This window comes from Prionailurus bengalensis, chromosome B1 (assembly GCF_016509475.1).
Source record: "Prionailurus bengalensis isolate Pbe53 chromosome B1, Fcat_Pben_1.1_paternal_pri, whole genome shotgun sequence".
NCBI lineage: Eukaryota > Metazoa > Chordata > Mammalia > Carnivora > Felidae > Prionailurus > Prionailurus bengalensis.
In genome coordinates, this window is record NC_057344.1 from 30,280,525 (window position 1) to 30,295,246 (window position 14,722).

Genomic DNA, 14,722 nt, shown 5'->3' on the forward strand with positions numbered 1-14,722 from the left:
CAAGCCCCACATTGGGCTCAGGGCTGACTGTGGTTTCTCTCTCTTCCCCTCTTGTCCCTCCCCTGCTCCTACGTGTGCTTTCTCTCTCTCTCTCTCTCTCTCTCCCTCACTCTCTCTCTCTCTCTCTCTCAAAATAAATAAATAAATAAATAAATATTTTAAAAATCCATTTGCAAATGTTATCGGGACAGTGTAAAATGATACTGAGTGATCAAATACCTGAAAACATTTGAAATTTTGAAATGGTTTTAGTAGTGCTTAGGGTATCATGTAGACAAAGTCTTAAGTAACTCTTTAAGGCACAGGATTTTGAAACTCCTAACTTTAATTTGTGCATTTATAAAATGAAAACTGAAAAATAGTATCTCCCTCCTAATGTTATTGTAAAGGGTAAATGGCATTACAACATATGATGTTCTGCATGTACAGCACAATGTCTGAGATACAGGTCAATGATAAATAAGTGATAACCAAAAAGAAACAAAATTATATTGTAATGGAGTGATAATTTATGGACCAATACAAGTACATTTGAGAGTGAAGAAAGGTGCTATTAGTAATTACACCTGGAGCACAGGTGTAAAGCAGGATGGTCCTGGGCGTGCCAGAATGTGTGGTTTTTCTACCAATAATCAATTATCATGGCAAACAATAAGCATTCTCTTTTTCTGAGATCACACTTACACAAGACAAGCAGAGCCTTGATTCAACTGTATACCAATAATTCACCAAAATGTCAAAAAATAATGTTTGTTAGGTTTATGATTTAATCAGAGGCTGTGTTTACTATAGTAAAAATTACCCAAGATTCTTCTAATATGTCCACAAGCTCACTTGGCTTCTATCACTTTTCCTATAAATCAGAAAATTCCCCAAGATTTTACTGTCTGCCTGATTGAAATCCAAATGGGATCCAAATGTTTTCAAAATGTTTGTTTTTTTCTTCTCAGAAACGTCCATGCAGTTAAGGTGCTGTTATTTCAAAGTGCCTATGACTTCCAATCAGAAATTAAAATGGCACTTAATGAGAACAAAACATGTTTTCACTTGAGATGCAATTAAACCAACTTGGAGAAACAGGGTGTTTCTAACCAAGGCGCAAATAGCTGTGTTTATCAGGCTGCTCTTTAATGATATTAGAATATCTCTCAGAAACATTTGCTTTAAGATATATCATTTCCTAAAGTATAATTGGCATTATAGGTAATGCTATTTTTATTACAATTTCTTTTCAGTCATGTTGTTTCTTTATTATTATTATTTTAATTTTTGAGAGAGAGAGAGACAGAGCATGAGCAGGGGAGGGGCAGTGAGAGAGGGAGACACAGAATTTGAAGCAGGCTCCAGACTCTGAGCTGTCAGCACAGAGCCCGACGTGGGGCTCGAACTCACAAGCTTTGAGATCATGACCTGAGCCAAAGTCAGACACTCAACCGACTGAACCATCCAGGCGCCCTGAGTCATGTTGTTTCTTTAAAACACTGATCATGTATTAATAGAAATTTCATGAAGAGTTATTTATAAAGATGTATATGTAGAAAGTTTCACAACAAAAATTTCAGTTCATGACTAGATATGATTTATTCATGATTATGGTAATATTTTAATTTTTAAAATGCCTTAAGAAAGAAATAATTTCTGCATACATTTAAAAAATGTTCCCAAAAGGCAAAAATGCAAATAATTTCCACAGTCTAGAAAAAAAACATTCTGTGTGTTGCTAATTTTTTTCCATGTTCAATTGTATGTTTTGGCATTTCATAAGTATGACCCATCTTAGTTTACTACATGGTCGCATGACTTCCTGATGGTTTTCTAAAACCTAAAAAAAAAAAAAAAAAGAATGCTTCCATTTTCACATTTAGCATTTTGTCTGATCTTTCATAGTTTAGGTCCATGACACTGAGAAAAATAACAAATATTTTCTTGTGTATATATAATGCATATATACAAACAATAGTAGAAATACGCAATTTCCTAGGTTAATAACATTTGAAGACGTCATTACCACCACCACCATCAACAAAAACCATTACTGCTGTTAAGAGCTTGACCTTGAAAGTATAATCCTAAACTCCTCTGTTTACAAACAGCGTGTAACCAGGATATGAAACGCTAGAAATTTAAGTAGCATAAGTGATTTGGATTACTTAGGTAGCTATAAGAGACCTCTAGATCTTAATTTTAGGCTAGGTCTGCATTGGACAGCTAAATGTTTTGATTGGATTGATTCTAGTGAATTTAACTTGAATAATTAACTTAACTCTGTGTTATTTTCCTCCTCTGATACACTTACAGGACAGACTTTTAGAATCACGTAGACACTGAGATAATCGCTTTTGAATTAGTATTGTGTTATTACCATTAAAATTTTTAACTCTGGGCACTTGGGTAGCTAAGTCAGTTGAGTGTCTGACTCTCGATTTCAGGTCAGGTCATGATCTCATGGTCATGGGATCCAGCCCCGGATCGGGCTGTGTGCTGAGCACAGAGTGTGCTTAGGATTCTCTCTCTCTCCCTCTCCCTGGCCTACACGCTCTCCTCTCTCTAAAAATTAAAGAAAAGAAAAGAAAAGAATAAAATAAAATATTCTTAACTCTAACCCAAAATGATTATCTTAACTCTATCCGCAAATAATTACCTTAAAAACAATACATTTAGCAGTTTTAAAGAGAAATTATTAGGATGTATCAAAATTGAACACTGTTAATTAACTGAACACCTTGTAAAATAGACTCATTTATTATCCATCAAATATGTTCAATATACCTAACAGGTTAAAACTACTATATTCAGTACCATGGAAGCCATAAAATTCCAATAACACAGACTCTGCCCTCAAAGTAATTAACACCTTTTTATGTATAAATTAATATGCATTCATTCATCATCAGGAAAGCAGATAGATCTTTGATCAGTGTCATTTGAACAAAATAATCAGGCATGGTCCTTGTTTTCTATGATTTGCAAAATGTGAGGCAGAAAGGTAAGGCCTAAGAGTAATCTTAAAACTCCTAAGTACTTTTGTGCTCCAGACCATTTTTGTAAGAAATGTATGCAAACAGAGCTGTACTTTTGGCAGTTTGAGTGACTGTGCCTTTGAACAAACAGATGTCATACTCACGAGCACAGCAAGAAGACATTCTCTTTACCAGCCATTTGCCCCTTACCCAGAAACTTGGAGAAGCTTTGCAAACCTATGTGCTCATAGCATGGTAAGGTGGGGATGTTCTCTGTGATGACAATGGGAGGCTGGTCTGAATCATTCAGGGTTGGTAATACAAAAGCCAAGAAAAATTTAAAGTATTTAAAAATTTTAAAAAACCTATTTGGCCAGATAATATAGCAAACTCTAACTGGTAAACTTGTCTGCATTTTTACTATATTTCTCAAACCATATTTATATCTCCTCAAATAGGAGTAAATTTTGGAGGATTTAAAAAAAATTACTAATCCAAAATTAGTTACAGGCCTTGGATGGGACTCTTGCAAGTGTGGAGCTCTGAAGCTTAAGTTTTATTGGTTTTACCATAATTCCATCTTAGTTCAGATATTTTCAAAACATGGGAAGTGTGATTGAAGACATATGTGTCTAATTAGTATCGGTCCCATCATCACAGAACGGCGATGTTAAAACATTTAGGGATAGCCCACGAGTGGCTTTTATTGATCTGAGGCTCCTGCCTTTGGAAATGTGGATGTCTGAATGTATAGACAATTTCACCAACGTACAGTCCAATCCAAATAGTTTGGATCTCAATTCCAACATTTCTTTCAGAGTCATGCGCAATTTGTCAAAACTGTCTCGCCCATTCTTTTATTACCCATTTACTTTGCCTATACAGGTCATCTATGGGCTGATTTAAAGCATGTTATATTATTGAGCATGCTCAGATTGTTCTAGGATTTGAAAAGGTTTAGATAATTTTGGTTTCTTGGAATTAGTCAATGCATACCACAACTTTCACAGAAAAACATTTGAGCCAAAATGGCTTTAGGGAAGTGTTGTATGTTTTCATGAGGTTGGGAAAAGGAGACAAATTCATCTAGTCATAGTAACATAGTAAATCTTGCTAAGAGGAATTTCTTCTAAGCAGCAAAGCTATCATTTCATTCCAGATGATTTTGGGAACTTGAAACATTTTATTCCGCTTTCCTGTCTCTGAAAAGAAATTTCCACTTGGGTTATTTGTACATATCAAAAGATAAAAACTTATGGACTAGAGCAAAAACAGCAGAGTTCAACACATTTCTTACCCATGCCAAAAAATTTGCTGCTTCAGGACCATGGACCTTCCTTAGGAACAAGTACACATTTCCCTGATGAATCCTTAGGCTGTGATATATTTTTGAGTTAAATTGTTGTTATTTATAGAAAAGTTCTTTATGTCTGCCATGAATGCACATCGAAGTTTATATAGCATTCATCCCTATGGCAGGTGCTTTATCTTACTGATTATTTTGGCAGAAACATTTACCAAAAATATCCCTGTGAGAAGTAAAAACAAAGCTTCACCCTCTAAAAATAGAAAAAAGCCACAACTCTTTAGGTTCCCCTTGGACCTGTGGATGAGGCTTATAAACCTCCTTGGAGTCCATTTGATGTCTGTGAGTCTGGCTGAAGCTCAGAGGACGGGTTGGAAACAGGAGAGTCTATAAAGACCTAGGATTGCTGAGTCGGTTTCATTCTCTGCTCTCTGTGAACATTGCCAAATTACTTCCCTGCGTGCTTTGTTTTATCCTTTCAAAATCTAAGTTGTATAACCAAAGGAGGTAAAATACAATGTAAGAGGACATTCAGAGCCTGGAAAGCACCTTGCAGGCGTCTTGTCAATCATTCACCTCCTCAGTTTACAGATGAAGGAAGTGAATAAAGACTGGGGGAGTGAAGTGACTCCCTAGATCCATAGAGCTGGGAAGTGACAGAGCTGGGAGAGTCACTGCAGACACCAAACTGTCTTCCTACCTATCCTCCCTGACCCGTACCTTGCTGTCTGCGACACTCTGTACATTAAAATGTCTTTATAACTGCAGGAGCTTTTTATTGCTCTGTAACAAGCAACCCCAATCTTAGCGTCGGAAAAACAACACTCGTTTATTAGCTCCCAGTTTTGTTGGCACAACTGGGTCCTCTGCTTGGTCTTACAATGCTGAAGTCACGGTATTGACTGGGCTGTGTTCCAACATGGAGCTTAGGTCTTCCTCCAGCCTCAGTCAGGTTGTTGGCAGGATTCAGGTCCTTGTTGTGGTGGTACTGATGTCCCTGTTCTGCTGGCCATCAGCTAAGGATGGCTCTAAGCTCCTACGAGCCACCCTCCATTCTTAGGCAAGTGATCCTCTCGGTGCATGGCAGACACTACTCCAAAGCCTGCAGGGTGATCTTTCTCTTCACAAAAGGCCCAGCCCTTCTTTTAGGGACTCCCCTGATTAGATCGGACCCACCCAGGATAATCTCCCTCTTGATTAGCACTCAAAATCAACTGGTTGGTAACACAATCATGGAAATGGCATTCCATAATATCAGTAGGTCCCACCCATACTCAAGGGAAGGGCATCGCACAGGATGTATACACCAGTGCCCAGGAATCTTGTAATTAGTATTAGAATTCTGTTTGCCAAAATTGGTAATATTCTACTCATTTAAGAACTAGTTTTCATTTCTGCCTCCTTTCCCCTCTGCTGCCTCCCATTGGGCCACTTCAGAATTACCTTTCCTGTAGAAAATCCAAAAAAGGGATGATGACAGGAGATAAGTTGAGAACAGTGTGGTGAAAACTTCAAATCCATAAAACTATATGTGATTCTTATCGGTTTTATTTATTCTTTGTAGCCTTAAGTGCCAATGGCCCTGGGATAATTCAGAACTGTCTATTCAGTAACTGCCGAAGAGTAAAATAAATTACTCATTCTTTTGGCATAAAGCTCCTTTTAGTAAAGTTGTCTTGGATCCAGAGATGCTTGGGGAAATGGAGGCTGGGTTGGTAGGAGCAGCAGCTGGGAGTCAGGGGACAGTGACAAGTACAGTGCCAACTCGAGGCTGGACACTTGACTCCCATGACCTCATTTAATCCTTACAACAGTGACCTGTTACAATAGGTATCATAACCCACATTTTACTGAGAAGCAGACGGCTGTGAAGCAGGATCGGCATTCAGAGGTCTGTCTGAGTCACTGGTGCTTTCTCGAAGACAGGCTTCTCTTCCTCAGGCTTCTGTCCAGGCCCACAGCAGAGACTGTGACCCTCAGAGGCTCTCAGGACATATGGGCAGAGATTGGGGGATGGTAGATGTGGCCGCTGAGTGACAAGCACCCTCTGAGAGGGAGATCAGGCAATCAAAACATACCAACTATACAAAGGGACTTTTTATTTCTCCCTTTCAGAGTTATAATTAAAATTTCCAGAAATCTCAAAGAACACTATACATAAATAAATTCGTTTTCCTTTAGCAGAGGAATTTACAAATAAGGGATTACTTGATCTTTATAATACCTCATTATGATGGTTAATGAGTAACCAGTGTTGATATTATCACATCAGTTTTTGGGTTGTTGTTTTTTTTTTTTTTTAATATGGGACATAAGACATTGAGGAGGTAGGCAAGGGACTAAAGTAGATTTAAGTCTATAAAAATGTAGTGATAGAGGCACCTGGGTGTCTCAATTGGTTAAGCGTCTGACTCTTGATTTCAGCTCAGGTCATGATCTCACAGTCTGTGGGTTCAAGCCCCGCCCTGGGCTCTGTGCTGACAGTGCGGAGTCTGCTTAAGATTCTGTCTCCCTGTCTCTCTGTCCCTCCCCTGTTTTCTCTCTCTCTCTCTTAAAATAAATAAAAATAAACTTAAAAAAATTTTTTTAAATATAGTGATAGAAACCAAATAGGCTTGTTCTTGAATCCTGCCAGCTGTAACTTTGGTTGAACAGATCAATTAAGATATAACTAATAGAGAGCTTGGAAAATTTGTGGTTATCTTGTAAAAGCCCAGTTTGCATTTGAGTCAAAAGTTAAATTTGCAAGATTTAAAAAACCCTTCCACTGCTGCTCACTTTGAAGTTGAGTTCAATGTCAATCGTGAAGTCTTTGAGTACATGTATAGTCTACTCATTTTAATATACATATACAAACGTTGAATGTGTACTTTAAAGAGACATAGAGATCATTCCTGAGGTGTCATTCCTGCAGATCAGAGACACCTGAAAACAGATCATTATAATAATGTAGGTGCTAAACTGAAGATATTTATGCATAAGGAAGTACAGCCATTGGTTCTATTTGGAGGATCAGGGAAAAATAGACAGAAGAGGTGAGTTTTAACTTGGATCTGGAAAGAAGAGTAGAAGTTTACTAGGCTGAGAAGGATGAGAAACAGAGTTAAAGCCATAGAAATAAGAAAAGGTAAAGCTCACTGTGACCAGAGGCATGGGAGAAGATAGGAGAGAAGTTGAAAATTTATGCAGTACCTCGACTGGGAAGGACCTGGCTGCCCTCTAAAGAGAAGTTTCCACTTCACAGCAGCAAGAATCCAATAAAGATATTACAAAAGGAATGACAAGGTAATAGCTATATTTTAGAGGATTAAGTCTGTTAGCAGGAGGGAGGGTGACTGGGTGTGAGCGCAGAAACAGAAGAGGAAGACTTAAGGGGTGCCTGGGTGGCTCCATTGGTTGAACATCCAACTTCGGCTCAGGTCATGATCTTGAGGTTTGTGAGTTTGAGCTCCACACAGAGCCTGGAGCCTGCTTTGGATTCTGTGTCTCCCTCTCTCTCTGCCCCTCCCCTGCTTGTGCTCTCTCTTTTAAATAAACCTTAAAAATTAAAAAAAAAACCCTAAAATTAAAAAATAGAAAAAAGAAGAGGAAGACTTAGAAAAGTCGAGTGACAGAGTGACAGTGGACCTAGATTCAGGGAGAAGCCAAGGTGGCAGTGATGAGTGTTGAATGCACTGGGATTGGGGACACCAAATGGCTGGAATCAGGGGAGGTAAAGAAGACCGGAGGAGAAAAATGAAGGGTGATGCCTAGTATCTGTTCATAAGCTTCAGCTGTTTTTGTTTTTGTTTTGTTTTTAAGTTGGGGGGAGAGAGAGATGGGGATTAATAAACTGTTCAGTTTGAGGTAGTTGGAATACATATACATATACATATATACACACTTTGTGAATTATCAACATTTGAGATAGCCGGCAGTGAATGATGTTTTTATAGGATTAGCATGTATTTAAGAAGAAAATGGTTTTCGATATTGGGCCATGAGCCAGCATTTAAGAGACAGGTAGAAAAAAAGATTTCAGAAAAGACAGAAAGTTCTGCCACTGAGATATTATTCTGAGTCGCAGGAAAAGCTTTCAAGATGACGTGTGCATCAGGATTCCCTAGGCATGAGGGCTAAAAAGAGAACACTTCATAGGCCAATTAGGAAGGCTTAGTGAATTTTTGAGCAGTTTCATTAAATTGGTGGTGAGTTGGGGAAGAAGATGGATTCCTTTAGCTGGTAAATGAAAAGGAACTGAGGACGTTTGGTACTAAAAGGAAAGGCCACGTCAAAAGAAAGCCTTCTGTTTTAGTTTCTTTGTTGGAATAGGGAAAGGTAATGTTCATGGAAAAAGAAAACCGGGCAGTTGAGGTGGCCTGGCATTGGAGATGGGCAGGGCAGGTACAGCACTAGGACAAGGGAGGGAAAGAATTGAGAACACTTTAATTAAAGTTTCCTAGGTAAGAGGGGAAAAAGTAAATTAAAAAAAAAAGTGAGTTGAGAAAGCATGTCCTAAGTTCTTTCCATTGTGCTTGTGAGAGGGAACTGAGGTTTTAGTATCCACAGTAAACACCCACGGACATAAATCCTACCGTATTGCTGGTGCTCAGGGGTCTACTTATTATCATCAAAATAATAGGGAGAGTGGATCTCTACCTCGTTCTATGAGACCATCTTTTAGAAATAGCAACAGAAAAAAAAAAAGATTGTGCAATTCCAAAGCAAGATAAATGTCATCTTTCTCTTCCTACCTACAAAACCAGCACTGGTTTGGGTCAGTCTCAAAGACATGAGTCTCAACTGGACTGACAAAATTTTTTGTGCCACAATATATCTGCTTTATGGGATCTCAGAGATTTCTGTCAACTCGGGGACCAAAAAAAAAAAAAAAAAAAAAAAAAGACGACTCAAAAATGCTAAACCAAGCATATTCTTAGATTTTCACTTGGATATCTAGGGTTCAGGATACCCCCAGAATTTCTCTGGGCCCCAAAAGAATCCTGCATACTGGATAAGACTGTGGGCAAGATCAGAGTTCCCTGCATCGTTTGAATTAGGTGGTTTCTATCTTGCATCCATGGGAAAGAGTTGGAACATACCCAATCTTTATGATTAAGCAGAAAAGACAACATTTTCCATAAGAATGTAATCTTCTGCATGGTTGGTCACCAGCTATTTTTTGGATGGTCATTTGGTTTCTGTCACATTAGCTAATTGTTTTGCTAAATCATCTTTAAAAGATGAGTTGCCTTCTTGAGTTGTTAATACTTGTGAAATTCTTTTCCCAAATGAACGAGAATTGAAAGATATATATACATATATATATTTTTAACACAAACATACACCAAAGTTCCCAAACATATAGTGTGTTGAAAGTGGGTCTGTTGCAAAGTAACTTGAATTCTAGGCCTGGGTCCAGGGGTGGGGAGGACTAAAACATTCCCCTGAGAACTTCACTCTTGGCTCTTAACTGAAAACTAGAAATCCCTAGTCAAATCAGATATATGAAGCATCAGGCTCTAACATGAGGAGAAACCGGAAAAAAAAAAAAAGTCTGGGGGGAGGTAGGGAGAGAATTCATAAAGATTAATAAGGAGGTTAGAAGAAATTATGTGGGAAAGAAGGAGAAAGAATAATTATGATGTTATTATATTCCTGAGCCAGGTACAGAATTTGTGGGTCATTGTTTCATTTCATACATCCCCCAGTATCATGATGACATTATGAAGTAATCTCCAATATACTATAATCTGTTTTGGAAATGCTTTCCCCCAGGTGTCTCTTATGGGACACACTGAAGGAAGGAGTTGATCTGTTAAATTACTCTTACTGCTCGAATATTTGAAGTACTAATTCATCACTCATGACATTAAATTTATCTTTTAACATCGTTATAAATTTCACAGAGGTGAATCTTTTCACAACAACGAGTAAAGTGTCTCTTGAAAGGAAATTATGTTAACCTTGGAGCGGATCTTACGGGGCAGCTCCTAAAAGACGCGATGCATCTGAGTCTCTCTTGGCTGTAGATGAGATGTGCACACAAACTGAATCCCAAGTATGCATGGAGAAATCCCTTTGCATTTGTTGCATGGTTATAGATGCTGGGAAGAGAGCAAAATGTTAGAGGATTAAAACCAGACTCAAAGCTAAGTCTAAGGTAGGTACGGACAGCAACTTGCTGCAAGGACCAAATCGGGTCTTACCATGGGTCTACAAAGTGAAATACAATCTTATGGGGAGAGCAATCTTATATTAGGCCCAACTAGAAAGGGGTTTTTTAACCCTGTTAATAATGCTGTGTGTGCAGGTTTTCATCCATTATCGTTTTGTTAGAACATCCTTGCTAAGATCTAGCTCTTTTATGGGTCTGACACCTCACAAGAATCCAAGCGGGGAAATGGATCCAATAAATGTAATCTACAGGTGAAACTTACAGAGGCAATTTGGGAAAAGAAGCCATCCTTCTTGGGGTTTTACCATTTTTCAAAAGTTATCACCACCTCTCCTAAAGTATTGAGATATTTACTGATTAGTCAAGATTTGTATTTTATGTGTTTGTTCTTGGAAAGGCTTATTTCAATAGAAATTATCCCACAATGTTATGTCTGGTATCATCATCATCATCATATCATTTAAAAATTTGATCAAATAAAGTACACACATATATATGTATGTATAGCCTTATCTACATGTGAAAGTAATTCTGTTTATTCTTATTCATCAGTTAACAAAATGCATGTAAATTGGCTATGATGAGACAGACACAGAGCTAGAGATATAAAAGAGAACATGAAATTGTCAGTCTTTGCCTTCAAAGAGATTAATATACAATGAGAACAGATCATTGTTTAAAAAAGTCACAAAAACAATGATATAATAATAGACAAAAAGAAATGTTATGAAGGAGATACAAAAGTGTCTTAGGAGATTAAAACAGTTTTCAAAGGCAGTGGACAGCTTTTCCAAGCAAGTGAAAGCTTTTCCAAGCAAGCTTTTCCAAGGCTGAGAGATAAGTGGGATTAGGCAAAGTAGGTTGGCTGTGGAAAAATTCAGGCATAGGAAACAGCAAGTGCAAAGGCACTGAGGCCAGAAACAATGGCAAGCTTTAGGGACATGTTGCAAAGAGGTCTCCGTGACTGAAGCAGAGGGAGGGAGGGATGAAGCATAGTGAGAGAGGCTGGAGTCAGGCATGACCTAGCCCTTCAAGGACATTAGATATGATTCTATGAATCTATGGGCTAGATTTGCATTTCCAGAAGACTTCTCTGACTACTGTATTTGACAAAATGACTAGAGGGAGCAAGAGTCCAGGTAGAAAAGCTTTACTATGGTCAAAGCAAAGAAAGGATGAAGGCATGGATTGGGGTGGTACTTACTGAAAAGGGATAAAAAGAGACGGAAGTCAAAAAGACAGCACATGGGAGTGGGTTGGATGCAGAAAGGGCGTCGAAGATGATTGTCAGAGTAGGTGATTAGTAATTGATTGATAGAAAATGCTAATATCAGGACCAGGCTTTTTATATTCATTCTATTCTATGTAAATCCATTCTATGCAAAAGTATTCAGTGCTTACCAGATACAAAGCATGGTGCTGGGAATCTAATGGATAGCAATATGAAAAAAGTGTACAAAAGGATATACGATCTCTTTTATATGCTCACATTCAAATACAATGTTTCTCACTAGTGGAAAGAGAAATAAAACTACATACCCACATACATATGTGTACTCACACATGCAGATGTATACACATGGATGTGTGTATATGTGTATGAGTACATATAGGTACATATAAATTTTAGGTACTTGTATCACATGCACACCTGAATTAAGCACTTGTTTCAAGGGGATTGTGGAAGATATACATAAATAATTACTGTGGAGGTAAGGAAGAGAAACCAAAGTTGCATGAGACTTTGTTCTTAAAAGAAATTAAAATGTTTCAAAAACCATGAAGTCTTCTAGTTCCACCTTATTACAGAAGAGATTTATGACACTGGCCCTATTTACCAAATACAGTCCATAAAAAGAAATTTACGCACTAGTATTCAGCTATATGATCCATTTTAATATATGATGTATTATGGTAATCATGGGCATAATATTATCACTAATAATAATGATAAATAATAACACCAGTAATCATCCATGTATAGTAATTTTAAAAGATCACATAATAAGCAGAACAATGTAAACATGGGTTCTATTTAATGTTGCTTGAAACTTATCTTTTTAGTTTTTATGTTTGTTTTTTCTGGAGGAGATTCTAAACTCACAGTTTTGTTATCAAACTGCTTCTCTTTACAGCAGACAGAATATGATTCGTGAGCAATTCTGTCAAGTATTTGCCAAATGTAATGGAGAACACCTTTCCAGTCTCCCCAGGGCATTTTGTGGGTCAGAAGTCCTTTGTTGAACAGACTCAACTTGCATGTTGATTCTAAGAGTCCAACCAAACATACAGGACAATCGCTCATCTGTGAGTTCTTAAGGCTCCTTTCATCTCATTTTCCTCACACGATAGTCTTTGCTTGTTTCAGTTTTGTGTGTATTCCTTTTGATCGCTTGTTAATGTCTCCTGTTTATAGGGATTGTATTATCTAATCTCTAAAATAGTATGTAATTGTCATTTAGTGTTACTATAATTGTGCAGAAGGTGGAGTATGTTTGTAATCACTTACTCTTTAAGATTTCTCACGTCCAAGGGTCCTTTACTGTTCTTCTACTTAAATTTATATTTTTAATTTTGTGGGGTTTTTTCCTCTAAAAATAACCCTCAAATTTTATGAGCTTCAGGCCCTGGAAAACTTATCTGGCCTGCTTTTTCATTTGTATTATAATAATATGCTTTTATACCTTTCTCACAGTATTTTAACTTCATGAGAGTAGGGGCATTTTTTTTTCTCTACTATCTAGCATCTAGTTCAGTAAATGCTTGATGAATGAATGAATAAGTAATGCACATTTAGTGGTTGTTTTGAAGTTGGCTCTGATGACTGAGATTTTCTTTTGCATTCATGCATCTTCATTAATGCCAACTTTGTTGCAAAGTGTTTTAAAAAAGTAATTATCTTAAGTTACTTTTAAAAAGTTCAAAGTATTTGCAGAATTCTAAATTAAATTCCCATTACTGTCAGTATCCGTAATATTTTGCAAAAAATGCAATCTATCTTCATATGTTAATGTTCTTTCATTTTATTTATTTATTTATTTTAATTTTCTTGGGGTATTTTCCAAATGGGAATTGCTGCGATAAAGGGCATACTTGGCCAGCTTTGTAGATTCTAAGAGTACTTTAAAAGGAAAGCCTTGCCAAAGAAAAATGTTCTGGTACTGGATTGCACTTATTTTAAGCTGTCATTTAATATAAGATCTCCATTTTGTCTTTATTTCTCAAGTTGCTTATTTATAAATCGCCACTCTATTTTCAGGAGTTGACAAATGTTGACAGATTGACATATGTTACTTGAGAGCTGATATACCCTCTATGATACGTACTCTAAAAGCTAAACAATATATAACAACTTAGGAAAATTATACATACCATGAAGATATGTCACCATTTCTAAATTATATAATTCAGGTTCATATTTTGGTTTTCAAGGAAGCAAAAATACTCTTCTTCCCTTCTCCATCCCTTCTTCTGATCATTTCCAAGGTTTAAAAAAAAGGAGGGGGACGGAAACCTCAAAATCATTGGCCGCTTTCTGACCATAGAGATGAATAATTTAAGGACAATCTCAAACCCTTGAAAAATCTCATAAGTGTTTTCATTATTAAAGAAATGGACTTTTATTTGGTTATTCTTTTACCTAATCATAAATAATGGAATAAAATAACCCTCGAAAAATTAACATTAAATAATATAAAAGATAAAGACATATTTAAATGATGTATTGGTAGAAAAAAAATTTTGGACTTTGTCATAAATCTTCTGACACTTCAGCTGCATTGACAGCTAAAATATGACTCCAGAATCCAAACATAGGCCCAGGAAGCCCTGTCATCCAATTGCCTCTTCATCATCTTTCTTAGATGTTCTTTCAACGTTTATCATTGCAAATTTTGTCCTTTTTTTCTCTCTCTCTCTCTCTGTCTCTCTAGCACATCAAACCAAAAAAGAACAATGATCGAATGCTCACTTATACCCAACTTCCTGCCTTCACATTCACTCATTCCCCAGGCCTGAGTCTTTCCACAGGAATCATGCTATTACTTGGTGGCCACTATGTTTTATTATAAAGACACGGCAATGTCCTGGTGCCTGGGTGGCTCAGTGGGTTAAGTGTCCGACTTTGGCTCAGGTCACGATCTCATGGTTCGTGGGTTCAAGCCCCGCCTGGGGCTCTGTGCTGACAGCTCAAACCTGGAGCCTGCTTAGGATTCTGTGTCTCCCTCTCTCTCTCTGTGCCTCCCCCGCTGCGCTCTGTCTCTCTCTCTCAAAAATAAACAAACAAAAAAAGACAATGAA

At 37.4% G+C, this 14,722-nt stretch overlaps 1 protein-coding gene across 1 annotated transcript in view; it reads left to right on the plus strand.

Annotated features, from left to right (window-relative positions):
• Nucleotides 1–14,722, plus strand: part of NRG1 (neuregulin 1) — a 1,121,130-nt gene that overhangs the window by 877,794 nt on the left and 228,614 nt on the right.